The 19221-nt window shown below is 41.5% G+C and overlaps 1 protein-coding gene and 1 long non-coding RNA gene across 12 annotated transcripts in view; one reads left to right on the top strand and one right to left on the bottom strand.

Moving 5' to 3' along the window:
* CACNA1G (calcium voltage-gated channel subunit alpha1 G) overlaps positions 1-19221 on the bottom strand; it is a 338489-nt gene that overhangs the window by 225069 nt on the left and 94199 nt on the right. The window lies entirely within an intron of this gene.
* On the top strand, positions 63-18059 carry LOC142666199 (uncharacterized). The gene is made up of 4 exons (XR_012851649.1): positions 63-202; positions 9690-9900; positions 14880-15090; positions 17976-18059. It is a non-coding gene; the product is annotated as an uncharacterized LOC142666199 (long non-coding RNA).

The following is a 19221-nucleotide window of genomic DNA, read 5'->3' on the forward strand; positions in this document are numbered from 1 at the left end:
TTCCATAGTGGTCATTGGAAAAGTTGGTGTCAATGCGTTGTTGTTCTGCATTAGGCAAATGAATAATGTTATAGTAAACAATACACCAGAACGAATTTGCACTGCCTGAGAGCCTAACAGCTATGTTGGCCGCTATCTTGCCTTTTGTCCAGTGGTGACCTTCGCTATCTTGCCTTTTATCCAGTGGTGACCATCTGAAGATGTCAGTTGAGTGATCAAAGGCCTTACGTAACTTTTATGACTTGGAAAAGTTGCAAATGATGGTGCATGCCTTATTTCCACTAAAATGTGAGACTTTTCAGAGCTTTTGCAATGTTTCAAAAGTGGTAAGAAAAGTGGGTGCGGTTACGCAGACTGACGGATTTACCATCACTTATGCCAGAAGTTGGCATAAATCATGGCACAAATCTACTCCTGCTCATTATAGGAGTGGATTTCATTTTCTGGAGCATGAACAGTCAAAGATGCTCAAAATTTATAAAGAGGTGCGCACCTCCAGAACAATCCAGTTTGAGACTGGCGTATAAATTCCACCCAATATGCCCAGTGCAGGGCCTGATAATTGCAGGGCAAGACACAGGGATTGAAAGAACACCAAAGAGAGAATCCCTATGTTATGCACCTGTGTTTTCTCAAGCCTTGTACTTGGCGTAACACAGTAGCCCACATTTACTAATGTAACCAGGCAGTCGCAAAATGCACCAAATTTATCGCAGTGGTGCATGCTGTATGATAATATTGGCGCATCTTACAAGACCTGTTAGACGCCTTTCCTTATACCACCTTTGATTTGCTTATTTTGCGCCAGAATTTTGGTGCCTTTAAGTCACGACTCTTTCTGGTAAGCCACATCCCTTTGTCGCTAAACCACGCTTGCTTTTGAGTCACTTTTAAATAGTGTCTAGTAGGGTGTAAATATAAAAATTATGCCAAAATCCATCGATTTGCGCTAAAATGTGGCACATTTTTCCACACATTCTAGACCCGAACACAGTAGTAAATTTTCCCCAGTGTATGTTGTGCCCAGAGTGTTCCTTTAAGGCCATGTTCACACGTGGCGGAATTTTTCCACTGCAAATGTTGGTGCAGATTTGGGGCAATTACGCAACGAATCTGCACCAACATTTGCATATTTGACAGATAATTCAGACGTTGCAGATATCACAGCGGACTTGCCACAGCTTTCAGTTTTTGCATTGCAAAGGATGAAATCTGCAGTGAAATTCCGCTTCTTCTCCGCAACGTAATGAGCTGCTGCTGCGGAGGAAAAATTCTGCACCGCAGCCTAATCTCCGCACAGTTATTTTCTGCAACGTCTGAACTAACTTTCCTAAAAATGTTTAGAAAGAAATGAAAAAAACGGCTGCTGGAGAATTCCACTGCGGACTGTCCGCAGAAGGAATTCAACAGCAATTCTGCCACATGTGAATGTGCCCTAAGAGAGAACTACTTATGCCAAGGTGGTTATGGGAGAGTAAGGGTTCACTTAACTCAATCCTGTCACACGTAATGCAGTGCAATCGAATGCAAGAATAAAATAAAGTCATTGTCATAAACAAATATCTTTATCAACAACCCTTTAAGAAAAGGAATTAAATTATTCCATATACTAAGGCCTCATACACATGACCGTATTGGTTTTGCAGTCCACATAACTACGGACCTGTTGCGGTCCATTTGACCATAAAAAAACTCTTGTTGTGCATCCGTGTGTCATTAGGATTCACAAAATCACAAAAAAAAAGCAGTTTAGTAAAGCTGCAAATCCGGGCCGTAAAAAGACTTGACCTGAGTTTTTGCGGTCCGGATTTGCGACCCCAGCACGGATCCATGAAAACGGTTGTGTGAATGCAGCTATAGAAGTGAATGGGTCTGCAATTTATCCGCAAAAATGCGGATAAATGTGGACGCAATTGCACGGTTGTGTGCTTGAGGCCTAACCCTGTTGATTACAAATTCAGCTAATAATGTACAGTTAGGGTAATTTTACATTGGCCAATTTGGACCATAAAAACTACCGCCAATCAACGAGACAGCTCGTTGATCAGCGCACGTTTGTTCCTTTCACAAGGAATCAGTATGATCAGTAATGTACAGAGCGGTCATTACTACAATCGCTCGTCCCCATGCATTACCATCATGGAGATGTGCTGCCGACAACAATAATATTTTATGCGGCATAAACGATAAGATCAGCCGATGAACGAGCGTTTGCTCGTTCATCGAATGATGGTTGACCTCTCTATACAGGGCAATGATCGGGAACGAATTTTTATATGAACGCTCGTTTGACCGATTATTGGTCCGTGTAAAAGGGCCTTTAGTTACCCATTAACTACATGTAGACAAATACATGGATCTAGATTGTAGTCAAATCAGAAAGGCACCCTAGCACACCAGTGCTCTTGGTCTAAGACGATTTCCATACTTTACTGTATAATGTTTGAGGTCTCCACACTCTACATACCCATCTGTATATCTTAGACTATGGACACCTTTGGTGCCTTTTTTTTATTTTTTAATGAAGTGTATGTATTTTTTCATAAAAATCACTTTGTAATGTACTTATTAAAATGTTTACTCCAATTCACTTCAGCAGCTTCTATGTATCACTGAACATAGATGTTGCAGAATGCTGTTGTCAGCTGAATCTGTCAGTGAGCTGGTTTGACGGCTCGACTGAAAGCAGCTCCTGTGTTCTCCTGAGATATCACCTAAGAATAATACTGATCAACTCAAAGAGCTTGAATGAGCTTAAATAGAGCGGCGGACAAATATGCGCACTACCACTCCATTCATTGTCTATGTGGCTGACGGAAACAGCTAATCGCAGCCAAACACTTTATTATTCCAACCAAACGCTGATATGGCATGCAGGGAATAGTAGTTTCACAACAGCTGGAGTGCCGGAGTTTGCTTACCTCTGCCCTATCATGTGGATAGGTGATAAATGTTGATCTTGGGATAACTCCTTTAAGCAATCCATAGTAACTACCAATCTCCTTAGTAACTACCGCTGGGACCCTGCTTACAATGTTCTGACAAAAGTCACCTTCAGGACCTTGTAAGGGTTCCAGCATCAGGAGATTTAGGCGCCCGGAAGTGAAAAGGACCCGTGAGTGGTAAGTACATAGGGTCTGGTCTGGGGTACAATTTTTTTTGGGGTCTAGTCTGGGGTTTGAATTAAGTCATAGGTCTGGTCTGGGATCTAAATAAATTTAGGGGTCGGGTCTGAATTAATGTAGGAGTCTTTTTGGGGTCTGAATTAATTTAATGTGGATCTTTTAGCTCAATATGCTGCTCCAAGTATGGGTAGCATATTACAAGGACAGGTCAGTTCTACTATTAGCCAAAACCGTACAAAAATACGGTGCCATTTTGCTAATAGAAGTGATTAAAGAAGACACTGCACTCATAGTTATGAGTTCTGTATATTCCTGACCCCATTACAGTGATTGATGGACTGCTGTGTATGCAGATACACAGCAACCAGCCGTTAATCACCATAGAGAGGGGTGGAGGCGGGGGAGCACTCTCATGAATACACCAGACTGATGAATATGAGTCTTTTGACTAATAGAAGAGACCTGTACATGTAATATGCTTCCCTTACCTAGAGCATCATATTCAGCTGACAGATCTGCTTTAAGGGTCTGTTCGGGGATCGAAATAAATTTTTATTTGTCCGGTCTGATTTAATTTTGGTATCTGGTCTGGGGTCGGAATTGATTTTGGCACCTGGTCCAGGGATTACGCGGGTGACGTAGCTGCTGTGTGCGAGGAGGAGGCGGACACTTAATCCAGAAGTGCTGCAGCGGTGACAGATCTTAGGACCTGCAGGAGTCACAAGCAGCAGCCAGCACTGCAATCAGTGATCAATGATTTTTTTTTATGTTACCTCCCTTGCACACCAACTCACTCCCCCTTGACCAACCACAAAGCCCCTGCCCCTCTACAGAACCCTTGTCAGGTTGCGTCTCCAAAAACAAATAAATAAAAAAATGTGCACCAACACTAACATCAAAAACTGATGCCACACGGAAAGAACACTGATGGCACATGGAGCTGTAAGGGTATGTTCACACGGCTTATTTTCGTCCGTTTTTCAGGCCGTAAGCGGCCGAAAAATGAGCAATAAAATCAGAAGCAGAACGCTCCAAACATCTGTACATTTATTTCAATAAAAAAATGGCATTCTGTTCCGACGGGCCGTTTTTTAACCCGGCCGTTTTGAACCGTTTTTCATTGATTCTATAAAAAAAACAGCTCCAAAAACGGGCGTAAAAAATGCAGCGAAAATCGCAGCTGGCTTAAAAAACTGCTGAAAATCAGGAGCTGTTTTCCCTTGAAAACAGCTCCGTATTTGCAGAGGTTTTTTGATAAGCGTGTGCACATACCCTAACGCAGGAAAAACGCTGCATTTTTTGCGGACGCAAAACGGACACGTTCGTGTGAATCTAGCATTAACAGGACACTTCAAAATGGGGAGCATAAATATTTCAGGGTCTTTTATTTTTAGCACACTAGCAAGAAATATTTTAATTGAATATATCAAAGACTGCTATTACTTGCTTAAAAAAAAAAAAAAAAATCCTAAAAAGAATTAAGATGTGGCTCTGAAAATGGTAGCAATTCATTGAATTTGTATTTTTCCTGACTTTCACTCGCTTTTATTTCCTGCTTTCTGGCAAACCAAGTGAGTGGTTTTCCAGATGTGTTCAATATGAATAAAGCAGATGAAAAATAAATATTTGTAACGCAACCCTATAGGACTTTTTTGTATGCAGACTGGATAGGTCTAGAGGCACATGGAGGAGGAGGGTACCTTCTCTAGCCATACAAACTTTTCTTCGGGGTTATGCAACAGGCTGCTAGTCATGCAAGGCCAACCTCAGGGGACAAAAGATTGAGGAGGTGCATGGTTTGGAAACAATTTTCACTTGGCTCTGACATTTCGTAAGGATTTCATCAAGGCTTGAAACGCAAGGCTAGCATTCTATTCTTTTTAAACTGACAATGCAGCTCAAACATGTATATGTTCTTGGCTCCAGGAATAGAAACCTAATTGGCTTGTCTGAAATCAACGTCTCCAGTGCAGGAAAATATGGATCAATTATGAACTACATGTCTCTAAGGCTAAATTCAGACGAGCGTGTGCAACCTCGGACATGAAAAACTGACATTTTTCAATGTCCAAGGTGCACACTTGCGGGACAAGTTATCACGGATCCCTCATAGTCTATGGAGGGATGCGTGAAAATACAAGAAAATAGGACATGTCCTATTTTTCCACGGACCCTTTACGCGCTCCTTTGAAACAAAGGCTGTGTGAACTGCATGAAATACATGAGTCCCTGTGATGGCCATTGTTTTAACGGCCGTCACACGGACGAGTTACACGCTCGTCTGAATGAGCCCTAAATGACATATTAACTGTTACCACTACTGCCCAGGAATGCTAGTTATTAAAGGAAACATGGCAAAGAAATCTAATGTATTCCAAAAATTTTAAATGTTTTTAGGATGGGCACTTTAAAATTATTTTTTTTCATGTAGGCCCATGTTCCTCAGCAATCTTTCTTTATGAATTAGCACAAAAAAAACAGCTGACTTCATTTATAAGCACCAAATGGCAATGACTCGTGAAATAATATAAGTTGTATGCTAATATGCAGTTAAGAACCAGACTGACACTATCTGAAGTAATATAGTTAGGCCCTGTACACACAGAGTTTTTTTGTAGGCAGAAAAAAATCTGCCTCAAAAGTCCTTCAGGCAGATTTTGAACGCTGACGTTGTTTTAACGCTTTTTTCCCGTTGTTTCCAATGCATGTGTTTTCCAGTGCAGCTTTCGGACGCACTGCAAAAAAGCACCAAAAATGCACCCTGTGAATGCACACTAAGGCCGGATTCAGACGAACGTTACAAACCTCGGACGTGAAAAACGGCATTGAATTACATAGGTCCGTGTGACGGCCGTTGCTTCAACAGCCGTCACACGAACGTATTACACGTTTATGTGAATTAGGCCTAAATGTATTAAATAGTCCCAAAGGAGGGACATTTCGTGAGCAAAGAAGGACAGAAAGATTTGGGTCAAAAGCAGTTGATAGATAGATTGATCGAACGATAGATGATAGATAGAATTTAAATTCACGCCGTTCACTATGCGGTGTAAATAACATGTTACTTTTATTCTATTGGTCGATACGATTACAGCGATACCAAATATGTATAGTTTTTTAATGTTTTACTACTTTTGCACAATATAAACACTTAAAAGCAAAAATGTTCGCATCATCGCATTGCAAGAGCCATAACTTTTCTATTTTTCCATCGATGTAGCCATATGATGGCTTGTTTTTTTGCAGGATGAGGTGTGATTTTCATTGGTACTATTTTGGGGTACATGGGACTTATTGATTAACTTTATATTATATTTTTTTGGAGGGAGAATGTAAAAGAAAATTAATGGCTTAATTAATGTGTTAAATTTATTGTTTAGGTCGTTAGGATCACAGCAATACCATATATGTGTATTTTTTTTTTTACACATTTACTAAATGAAACCACTTTTTATGGAAAATAAAATGTTTTATTTTATTTTTACCGTGCACTTTTAAAAATTTTTTTTTACAAACTTTATATAACTGTTTTTAAATGTTATTTTAGCCCCACTAGGGGAATTCACAATGCAATCTTCTGATCGATGATATAATGCTTTGGTATACTACATATCCCAAAGAATTACTGCCTTTCAGTGTAAGACGGACTACAGGAAGTGGGGTTGTGTCTATTTACAGCCTGCCCATACAAGTCTATGGAGAGGGAAGGGGCAGCAAGAGGACAGAGGAGAGAAAGAGAGGAGACACAGATACACACAGAGATGCGTTGCAGCTTCTGTATAATTTCCTCCATGCTGCTGCTGCTTCTATATATGTTATAGATAGAGATAGGACAGCAGGATTCTCTTCTTCTCTGTGTGCAGTGTATAGAAAACATAAAAGCAGTTAGCAGACCACTAGCTCAGAGAAAACATAACTAGAGATAGAGCCTGCACAGGGGAGAACTGCTAAAAAATGCAAAATAAAAGTCATATAATGTCCAGAAATAGTGTTATTCCTCATCTCATGTACACATATATGACAGCTTATTCTGAAAAGTCTCCTGAAAACCTAGGTATGCTTTAACCCCTTTCTGACATCCACCGTAAATATACGTCGGAGGTCGGGGGGATGTATGGAGTGGACTCCTAAGAACGTATGACGAGTGTGTCGGCTGTAGGTTACAAAATTAAGCCCTCATACCGCACACAGCTCCATCGACGGAAAAATTAAAAAGTTATGGCTCTCAGAATATGGCAACACAAAAATGCTATTTTTAACAATTCGATTTTTAGTGGTAAAACATAAAAAAATCTAGATTCATTCGGCATCGCCTTAATCCTAATCATCCGCAGAGTGAACTCACTATGTGGTTTTAACTGCACGGTGAATGTCGTAAAAACAAAACCCAAAAAACAATGGAGGAATCAGTTTTTTTTTCCCATTCCACCACACAAAGTTTCCCAGTGCATTATATGGTACAACTAGCTTTTATACCCGGCGTTGCTCGGGAGGTTGACTTACGGTATAGATAGAGTAAAAGCTCACTATTTAAATACCTCTCAGTATGAATTTAATTGCTAGAGAGTGTAATTGATTCCGTCAAAACAACGGAACCCTGTCACAACAGAAAGGCAAACTGAAACCTTAGCTTCCATTTCCCTCACCATTGATATCAATGGTGACCGAAACGTTGCTAAAGGTTTCCGTTTGTCACCGTTGTGACAGGGTTCCGTTGTTTTGACGGAATCAATAGCCTTTCCGTTGAGGGGTTAACCCGACGGAAACCTCGGATGGAACCGCTCAACGGAAGGGCAACGCTGATGTGAACAGGCCCTAAACGCTGTGTGTGAATCCAGCCTTTCACTACTGAGCACACTAATACAGATGTGACTGGCTGTTCTCCAAGTAGGAAATACAATACTTTGATGACAAATACACTATTACGCCCTCAGCACACGACCGTAAAAAATCTCCGTAATTGCAGACCGTAATACGGTCCGCAATTACGAACCCGTTCGGTTCTATTGGCCGCGGACACCTTTTCGTATCGCTACAGATAGGTGTCTGTGCCGTTGAACTGTACCGCAAAAGATAGAACATGTTCTATCTTGTGCGTTTTACAGGCTGTGCTCCCATACTTTGTATGGGAGAACGGCCCGAAAATGCGGCCCGCGGCTAGCCGTGCCCGCAATCGCGGGCCGTGATTATGGCCACTCCCGTGTGCATGACGCCTTACATACACAGAGTTGTAGTTAGGCAAGGATTTCGTTAGCGGCCCTAGCCCTGTATCTAAATACAGTGGCCATGGCAGAGTGCCTTGTTGGCGCCATACCCCAATCTACACTACTTTACAAAGAAATAAACACACTGCTTTGGCAGAAACGCTTAAACTGTCCTCAAGCTTTAGCACAATGAAATGACATAGTAGCTTTCTGCCAATACATAGTCATAGTCCTTTATGTTCAGCCATTTCAGACAATCAGGAATAGCTCTAAAATCGAACGTCAATACATAAAGGTTTTATATATTGCTTTATCTCTATTGTGGACCCATCATGTGCCTTGAATAGCAATGCATGTTTAAGCAACTTTGATATTGCAACTAAACCCATTAATCCATGAACATTAAGAAACATCTGTAATAGATATTCGCCCACATTTATTAATGATGTCTAATAGTAAAGTTACGACAACATAAACTTAGACTAGGCAGGCACAAAATGTGCAAATTTAGATTTCACTGTTTAGCAAATGGACATCACAAGATGCAACAAACTTATTCAGCAGCATGTGCCTAATAGATTTGTCGCATCTTACTCCTGCGAGCTTCAGACTATGTGAATCTTCCCCAGAAGGTATAGCAGGTAAGAATTCAAGGAACTGGTGACTAGTGGAGTTTGGACATAAAAAGGGCACTATGTGGTTAAATAAAATAGCACTATGTGGTCATTATTAATGTTGGGGAACTATGGGGGAACTGTGCTTTGCACTATGGAAGCACTGAGATTGCCACAATTATTTTTGGTCACTCTGCTTGGAACAGTTGTTTTAGGGGACATTGTGGACACTATTACTGTTGAAGGCACTTTGCTTGAAATTATGGGGGCACTCTGATTGTCAAAATCATTTTGGGGTACTCTATGTGGGCACTATTACTATGAGAAGGACTATCTGTTAGGTGCAAATATTTTGTGGGCATTATTACGGATGGATCTCAATATCTGCCTGGCACAATTATTTACTGTCAAGGGCACTATCTGCTGGGTACAGTTATTGTTGGTGGTACTATTACTATCTGGAAACTACCTGCTTGGCATAATTACAAGGCAAGGCATGGATTACAAGGCAATGGCGCATCAGAGAAAGTTGGAGGACACTGGTAGTGATGTAGAGCAGCCAGTACCTAGGTCTTCATCAGGCATACAGCGAGCTGCTGATGTCTATCATATGCCTGATGAGGACCTAGGTACTAGGTCAAAACGCGTAGCATTATGTCTGCATGTTGTTCCATACACATGTATGTCATTTTAAACAAATCAATTATTTTATTTTGTTAACTGTGGAGTTTCTCTTTTACCACAAGCCTCTCTGGAAACCGTACTTTGCGCAGGAGTGCCTTCACAGAGTGACCCTTCTTGAACTTTGTTTGGAATCGCCTTTTCATTGTATACTACTGCTTCTTACCAGCCACCGATTCCCACTCCGAAGGCCTGCATAATGTAAACCAACTGAGTCCATGCACTCAACAGGTTTCAAAATTGAGTTGTGCCGACTACCTTGCACAACCACAGAAGGTGAGTGTATATAGAACCTCTTGTTTGTACACTCTCCTGTCTACCTGTCCATACACCCCTACGATATTACCTTAGAGGAGCGCCTGTGTCTCTCTTTTTTCCCTACCCTGACATATATACGGCACCAGAACAAAGCTCAGTATACACATACAGTATTAGAACCAAGCTCCGTACATAAATACAATGCCTTAACCAAGCTCAGTACATATATACAACACCAGAAAAAAGCTCCTTACATATATACAGCATCAGAACCAAGCTCAGTACATAAATACAACACCAGAACCAAGCTCCGTACATATATACAGCACCAGAACAAAGGTCAGTACATATATACAGCACCAGAACAAAGCTCAGTACATATATACAGCACCAGAACAGAGCTCAGTACATATATACAGCACCAGAACAGAGCTCAGTACATATATACAGAACCAGAACAAAGCTCAGTACATATATACAGTACCAGCACAAATACAGCTCAGTACAGAGATTATTTGCAAATTCAATGTAACCCTTGCCATATAGGTTTGTACGGCGTAAAACTATACATCCCAACATGGCCAGAACAATGTTAAGGATAGGGTGGGAGTTGGAGTTTCACAAAAAAAAGGCTGTGTGAACTGCATGAAATACATGAGTCCCTGTGATGGCCATTGTTTTAACGGCCGTCACACGGACGAGTTACACGCTCGTCTGAATGAGCCCTAAATGACATATTAACTGTTACCACTACTGCCCAGGAATGCTAGTTATTAAAGGAAACATGGCAAAGAAATCTAATGTATTCCAAAAATTTTAAATGTTTTTAGGATGGGCACTTTAAAAATTTTTTTTTTCATGTAGGCCCATGTTCCTCAGCAATCTTTCTTTATGAATTAGCACAAAAAAAACAGCTGACTTCATTTATAAGCACCAAATGGCAATGACTCGTGAAATAATATAAGTTGTATGCTAATATGCAGTTAAGAACCAGACTGACACTATCTGAAGTAATATAGTTAGGCCCTGTACACACAGAGTTTTTTTGTAGGAAGAAAAAAATCTGCCTCAAAAGTCCTTCAGGCAGATTTTGAACGCTGACGTTGTTTTAACGCTTTTTTCCCGTTGTTTCCAATGCATGTGTTTTCCAGTGCAGCTTTCGGACGCACTGCAAAAAAGCACCAAAAATGCACCCTGTGAATGCACACTAAGGCCGGATTCAGACGAACGTTACAAACCTCGGACGTGAAAAACGGCATTGAATTACATAGGTCCGTGTGACGGCCGTTGCTTCAACAGCCGTCACACGAACGTATTACACGTTTATGTGAATTAGGCCTAAATGTATTAAATAGTCCCAAAGGAGGGACATTTCGTGAGCAAAGAAGGACAGAAAGATTTGGGTCAAAAGCAGTTGATAGATAGATTGATCGAACGATAGATGATAGATAGAATTTAAATTCACGCCGTTCACTATGCGGTGTAAATAACATGTTACTTTTATTCTATTGGTCGATACGATTACAGCGATACCAAATATGTATAGTTTTTTAATGTTTTACTACTTTTGCACAATATAAACACTTAAAAGCAAAAATGTTCGCATCATCGCATTGCAAGAGCCATAACTTTTCTATTTTTCCATCGATGTAGCCATATGATGGCTTGTTTTTTTGCAGGATGAGGTGTGATTTTCATTGGTACTATTTTGGGGTACATGGGACTTATTGATTAACTTTATATTATATTTTTTTGGAGGGAGAATGTAAAAGAAAATTAATGGCTTAATTAATGTGTTAAATTTATTGTTTAGGTCGTTAGGATCACAGCAATACCATATATGTGTATTTTTTTTTTTACACATTTACTAAATGAAACCACTTTTTATGGAAAATAAAATGTTTTATTTTATTTTTACCGTGCACTTTTAAAAAAATTTTTTTACAAACTTTATATAACTGTTTTTAAATGTTATTTTAGCCCCACTAGGGGAATTCACAATGCAATCTTCTGATCGATGATATAATGCTTTGGTATACTACATATCCCAAAGAATTACTGCCTTTCAGTGTAAGACGGACTACAGGAAGTGGGGTTGTGTCTCTTTACAGCCTGCCCATACAAGTCTATGGAGAGGGAAGGGGCAGCAAGAGGACGGAGGAGAGAAAGAGAGGAGACACAGATACACACAGAGATGCGTTGCAGCTTCTGTATAATTTCCTCCATGCTGCTGCTGCTTCTATATATGTTATAGATAGAGATAGGACAGCAGGATTCTCTTCTTCTCTGTGTGCAGTGTATAGAAAACATAAAAGCAGTTAGCAGACCACTAGCTCAGAGAAAACATAACTAGAGATAGAGCCTGCACAGGGGAGAACTGCTAAAAAATGCAAAATAAAAGTCATATAATGTCCAGAAATAGTGTTATTCCTCATCTCATGTACACATATATGACAGCTTATTCTGAAAAGTCTCCTGAAAACCTAGGTATGCTTTAACCCCTTTCTGACATCCACCGTAAATATACGTCGGAGGTCGGGGGGATGTATGGAGTGGACTCCTAAGAACGTATGACGAGTGTGTCGGCTGTAGGTTACAAAATTAAGCCCTCATACCGCACACAGCTCCATCGACGGAAAAATTAAAAAGTTATGGCTCTCAGAATATGGCAACACAAAAATGCTATTTTTAACAATTCGATTTTTAGTGGTAAAACATAAAAAAATCTAGATTCATTCGGCATCGCCTTAATCCTAATCATCCGCAGAGTGAACTCACTATGTGGTTTTAACTGCACGGTGAATGTCGTAAAAACAAAACCCAAAAAACAATGGAGGAATCAGTTTTTTTTTCCCATTCCACCACACAAAGTTTCCCAGTGCATTATATGGTACAACTAGCTTTTATACCCGGCGTTGCTCGGGAGGTTGACTTACGGTATAGATAGAGTAAAAGCTCACTATTTAAATACCTCTCAGTATGAATTTAATTGCTAGAGAGTGTAATTGATTCCGTCAAAACAACGGAACCCTGTCACAACAGAAAGGCAAACTGAAACCTTAGCTTCCATTTCCCTCACCATTGATATCAATGGTGACCGAAACGTTGCTAAAGGTTTCCGTTTGTCACCGTTGTGACAGGGTTCCGTTGTTTTGACGGAATCAATAGCCTTTCCGTTGAGGGGTTAACCCGACGGAAACCTCGGATGGAACCGCTCAACGGAAGGGCAACGCTGATGTGAACAGGCCCTAAACGCTGTGTGTGAATCCAGCCTTTCACTACTGAGCACACTAATACAGATGTGACTGGCTGTTCTCCAAGTAGGAAATACAATACTTTGATGACAAATACACTATTACGCCCTCAGCACACGACCGTAAAAAATCTCCGTAATTGCAGACCGTAATACGGTCCGCAATTACGAACCCGTTCGGTTCTATTGGCCGCGGACACCTTTTCGTATCGCTACAGATAGGTGTCTGTGCCGTTGAACTGTACCGCAAAAGATAGAACATGTTCTATCTTGTGCGTTTTACAGGCTGTGCTCCCATACTTTGTATGGGAGAACGGCCCGAAAATGCGGCCCGCGGCTAGCCGTGCCCGCAATCGCGGGCCGTGATTATGGCCACTCCCGTGTGCATGACGCCTTACATACACAGAGTTGTAGTTAGGCAAGGATTTCGTTAGCGGCCCTAGCCCTGTATCTAAATACAGTGGCCATGGCAGAGTGCCTTGTTGGCGCCATACCCCAATCTACACTACTTTACAAAGAAATAAACACACTGCTTTGGCAGAAACGCTTAAACTGTCCTCAAGCTTTAGCACAATGAAATGACATAGTAGCTTTCTGCCAATACATAGTCATAGTCCTTTATGTTCAGCCATTTCAGACAATCAGGAATAGCTCTAAAATCGAACGTCAATACATAAAGGTTTTATATATTGCTTTATCTCTATTGTGGACCCATCATGTGCCTTGAATAGCAATGCATGTTTAAGCAACTTTGATATTGCAACTAAACCCATTAATCCATGAACATTAAGAAACATCTGTAATAGATATTCGCCCACATTTATTAATGATGTCTAATAGTAAAGTTACGACAACATAAACTTAGACTAGGCAGGCACAAAATGTGCAAATTTAGATTTCACTGTTTAGCAAATGGACATCACAAGATGCAACAAACTTATTCAGCAGCATGTGCCTAATAGATTTGTCGCATCTTACTCCTGCGAGCTTCAGACTATGTGAATCTTCCCCAGAAGGTATAGCAGGTAAGAATTCAAGGAACTGGTGAGGAGTGGAGATTGGACATAAAAAGGGCACTATGTGGTTAAATAAAATAGCACTATGTGGTCATTATTAATGTTGGGGAACTATGGGGGAACTGTGCTTTGCACTATGGAAGCACTGAGATTGCCACAATTATTTTTGGTCACTCTGCTTGGAACAGTTGTTTTAGGGGACATTGTGGACACTATTACTGTTGAAGGCACTTTGCTTGAAATTATGGGGGCACTCTGATTGTCAAAATCATTTTGGGGTACTCTATGTGGGCACTATTACTATGAGAAGGACTATCTGTTAGGTGCAAATATTTTGTGGGCATTATTACGGATGGATCTCAATATCTGCCTGGCACAATTATTTACTGTCAAGGGCACTATCTGCTGGGTACAGTTATTGTTGGTGGTACTATTACTATCTGGACACTACCTGCTTGGCATAATTACAAGGCAAGGCATGGATTACAAGGCAATGGCGCATCAGAGAAAGTTGGAGGACACTGGTAGTGATGTAGAGCAGCCAGTACCTAGGTCTTCATCAGGCATACAGCGAGCTGCTGATGTCTATCATATGCCTGATGAGGACCTAGGTACTAGGTCAAAACGCGTAGCATTATGTCTGCATGTTGTTCCATACACATGTATGTCATTTTAAACAAATCAATTATTTTATTTTGTTAACTGTGGAGTTTCTCTTTTACCACAAGCCTCTCTGGAAACCGTACTTTGCGCAGGAGTGCCTTCACAGAGTGACCCTTCTTGAACTTTGTTTGGAATCGCCTTTTCATCGTATACTACTGCTTCTTACCAGCCACCGATTCCCACTCCGAAGGCCTGCATAATGTAAACCAACTGAGTCCATGCACTCAACAGGTTTCAAAATTGAGTTGTGCCGACTACCTTGCACAACCACAGAAGGTGAGTGTATATAGAACCTCTTGTTTGTACACTCTCCTGTCTACCTGTCCATACACCCCTACGATATTACCTTAGAGGAGCGCCTGTGTCTCTCTTTTTTCCCTACCCTGACATATATACGGCACCAGAACAAAGCTCAGTATACACATACAGTATTAGAACCAAGCTCCGTACATAAATACAATGCCTTAACCAAGCTCAGTACATATATACAACACCAGAAAAAAGCTAAAGGTAAAACCTTTTCCTGTAGGTTTCTCTCCAAACCTTTTTCTCCTGTCAAGAAAAATTATGGCGCCATTGATCGTGAACTCTTGGCCATCAAATTGGCCCTCGAAGAATGGAGACATTTGTTGGAGCGAGCTCATCCTCCCTTCACTTATCTTACCTGCAGACAGCTCGCTCACTGTCTAAATCCTTGTCAAGCTCGTTTAGCTTTGTTCTTATCCCGCTCTTTTGACCCTAAAAATCAAGATCCTGGACCTCAATTCATCATTCACCCTAGTCGTATTTTGTCTGAGTCTCCAGGCTGAAGATCTCAATATTTCACCAGGTAATACTTTTGTTCCTCCTAACCAAAGAAAACAAATTCTCCATTGGGGTAATTCTTCCAAGTTCACAGCAATCCTGGTATTCGTAAAACTTTAGTTTTAGTCTCTAATCACTACTGATGGCCTTCTCTGTCCCAGGATGTTGCAGCATGCTCCACTTCTGCACAAAAGAAAGCTTCACACCAAAGGCCTGCTGAATTACTTAATCCTTTGCCTATTCCTGACACTCCTTGTACTTACATGGCTATGGATTTTATTACTGATTTACCAAGTTCCTATGGCTATACTGTAATCTGGGTCGTAGTTGACCATTTCTCTGAGATGGTACACTTCATTCCACTATCTGGCCTTCCTTCTGCTTCAAATTCTTCTGGAGAACTTCCTCAGAAATTTTGTGTCCCCTCTTCAAGATGACTGGACAAGTCTCCTTCCGTGGCCTCAGTTTGCCTAAAATAACCATACTGGGGAATCCACACAGTCAACACCTTTCTTCTTTGTATTTGAACAGCATTCCAGAATCCATCTACCGTTTCCAACTCTTTCTAATGTTCCAGCAGCCAACTTTCTCATGCTATTTTTTTATGCATCTGGCAGGAGGCCAAGGATTCAATAAACAAAGCTGTAGCCCTCTTCAAGAGAAGTGCAGACAAGTAGCACAGGATTCCTCCTCCGTTTCACCCTGGAGACAAAGTGTGGCTGTCCTCCAAACACATTTGTCTAAAGACCACTTATTTTAAATTGACTCCTCTGTTTTTGGGTCCCTATGTTGTTTTAAAAAAGATCAACACTGTTTCTTACCAACTTTGTCTTCGCCAGTCTTTGAAAATGCCCTATTCTTTTCATGTATCTCTCCTCAAGCCGTTGGTCCTGAATCACTTCTCCAAGAAGTCTACTCAGTCTCCAGTCCTGATAAGGAATTTCAGTTCAGCCAAATTCTCGACCCAAAAGGTCCAGATGAAGCCGATATACCTCATTGATTCGAAAAACTTCTGTCCTGAGAAGAGATCTTGGGGACCTGAGGAGAACATTCACGGTCCATCTCTCCTCAGGAAATTTTGTTCTACAGTTCCCCACAAGAATAAGGGGGTTTAAGGAGGGGGTGCTGTATCGGCTGCTACCACCAGCCGCCACATACCGGTTTCCGGCCAGCGCCACTTCTCTTCTCCAGTCTCTGCTACTGGTGGCCTCCCACGCCGCCAATGGTCATGCCCTGGCCTGGCTTCTGTGACTCTTAGTTTTTCTAGGTATAAAAGGGTTTCTCTCCTATTGCTCCAGTGCTTGAGCATTTAGGTTCTGAACTAGCTTGCTAGTTGTACTCTGCATGATTGTATAATTGAATTACCTGTTACTGACCTCTTGCCTGAACTTTGACTTTTCCTGACTCCCGTCTGCTTTGACCACTTGCCTGTTAACCGTAACACCTGCCCTTACCTCCGACACTGCTAACAGTGAGTAAACGTCTGCTGCCTGCCTTGACCTATGCTATACCGGACTCTGCATTATATCTGATGTTATTGTACCTTGCCTGACCATGTTGGCCGTTGCTAAGGGAGACTACTTTGGGGATAGCGACCTGGGGATACTAGTAGCCAAGTCCACATCTTCGTACGGAGGTTAAACGGTGAATACCTAGTTATCCATTAGACTTCGCTCCTTAGTTTAGCCCTTTGCCAAATCCCAGTGGGTCCACATCATCCTCTGTTGGCACCGTGACAGTCATTACTTCTACGGGCCCTGTGATATATACTTTAGATATACCTTATATATACTGTCCATATAATCGCTGTATTTTAGAGAGCTGCAGGGGAGGTCACTGTACTTATACCACAAATACACATTTATGTAAATGGGACAAATAGCATGAATTTTTTTTTCTCTTTCATAAGGATCATAATGGGACAAATACCCATACTAAACGGCATAAGGAAACACACCCAATAAATATGGGACCACCCTTACAGAGTGCTTTATAGTGCTATAATTTTCATATGGCAGTGTACATACGATCCTGTGTAAATGGCCGTATTACGGCTTCATATCTGATCTGTATATTTAGCAACTACGGGATCAAATCCTGTGCTGTTTAACCCAGAAAGCCTTTGCTAATCTTGTAGGATGGGATCACACATACGAGTCATGTATGGAGCCGTAATACGGCCACGTACATAAGCCCTATCTCTGCTATCATTACTCCTTTCATTTCTATGGCATGTCTTTTACCACAGATTTAGCATCATATATATATATATATTTTTAATGTAATTAGTAGTTTGAATTGTATTATTCTTTTGTCTTTCCTCATTGTTAAATTTTTTTTCTTCTTTATATGAGAAGACCAAGACTTCTCATTGAAAAGCAACACGACAAAATGGTCAATGAGCAGCTCGAAGTAATATAAATGGCACATTCAAATTAAATGCTCTAAATGAATGAACGAAGGACAACTGAAAATGTGCAATGATTATGGAACAAGATCTATAATATGTACGCAGCAGATTGTGTCAGCGCTGGAATTTGTTTCCTTGGAATGGTGCACCAAAAAAAAAAAGTTTATTTGCTGTCTCTGGCAACAACCACTGATGGGAGTTCCAGCATCCAGACACCTAGCAATCAGCTCACTGTCAGTGAAGCTGCCTCAAGAAAGGGACTTGTCCTAGTTAGATAACACCTTTAAGTTGGCTAGCATCAGCACCAGCCAAACTTTGGAAGATCCTAAGGCTCATTAGGCAAGGGGAGCCCAAGGCAATCTAGGTAGATCTGTACATATGTAAAGCTGAGGGTGGAATAGACAGGTGACCTACTGGGACTCTGTTGGCCAAAGCTCCCACTGCCACTTTCCACAAGTTGTGTGTGTTATTGCAGCTCAGCCCTATTCACTTCAATGAAGGTGAACTGTAATACCAGACACAACCTGTGGACAGGTGTGGCTGTAAAGGATCTGCCAGGCACAACTTCTGTGTATACGCCCATAGGTAATCAGTCTGCACCTGAGTCTATGTCTCTGAGACTGACTCCAGCTTCCACCACTCAGGATGGCAGGCTTAGGAGTGGGAGAGCCTATCGCAGCCTGGCCAGACGGAGCTAGCTCCCGCCCTCTGTCTATTTATACCTGCCTTTCCTGTTCCTCCTTTGCTTGTGATTCTTCTCGTGTGGTTTCCTGGCCCAGCTACAGCTTCTGACTATTTGATCCTGCTCCATACTGACCCTGGCTTTCTGACTACTCTCCTGCTCTGCGTTTGGTACCTCGTGCACTCCTGGTTTGACTCGGCTCGTTCACCACTCTTGTTGCTCACGGTGTTGCCGTGGGCAACTGCCCCATTTCCCTTTGCTTTGTGTTCCCTTGTCTGTTTGTCTCTTGCACTTACTGAGCGTAGGGACCGCCGCCCAGTTGTACCCCGTCGCCTAGGGCGGGTCGTTGCAAGTAGGCAGGGACAGAGTGGCGGGTAGATTAGGGCTCACTTGTCCGTTTCCCTACCCCTGTCCGTACAGTGGCGTTATTTCTGTTGTTTCATGTGGCAACTGACCTCCCTTGGTGATTCTCTATCTGAAATCAAACGGATTGAGTGCTTGCAAATAGAAA

This window comes from Rhinoderma darwinii, chromosome 13, assembly GCF_050947455.1.
Source record: "Rhinoderma darwinii isolate aRhiDar2 chromosome 13, aRhiDar2.hap1, whole genome shotgun sequence".
NCBI lineage: Eukaryota > Metazoa > Chordata > Amphibia > Anura > Rhinodermatidae > Rhinoderma > Rhinoderma darwinii.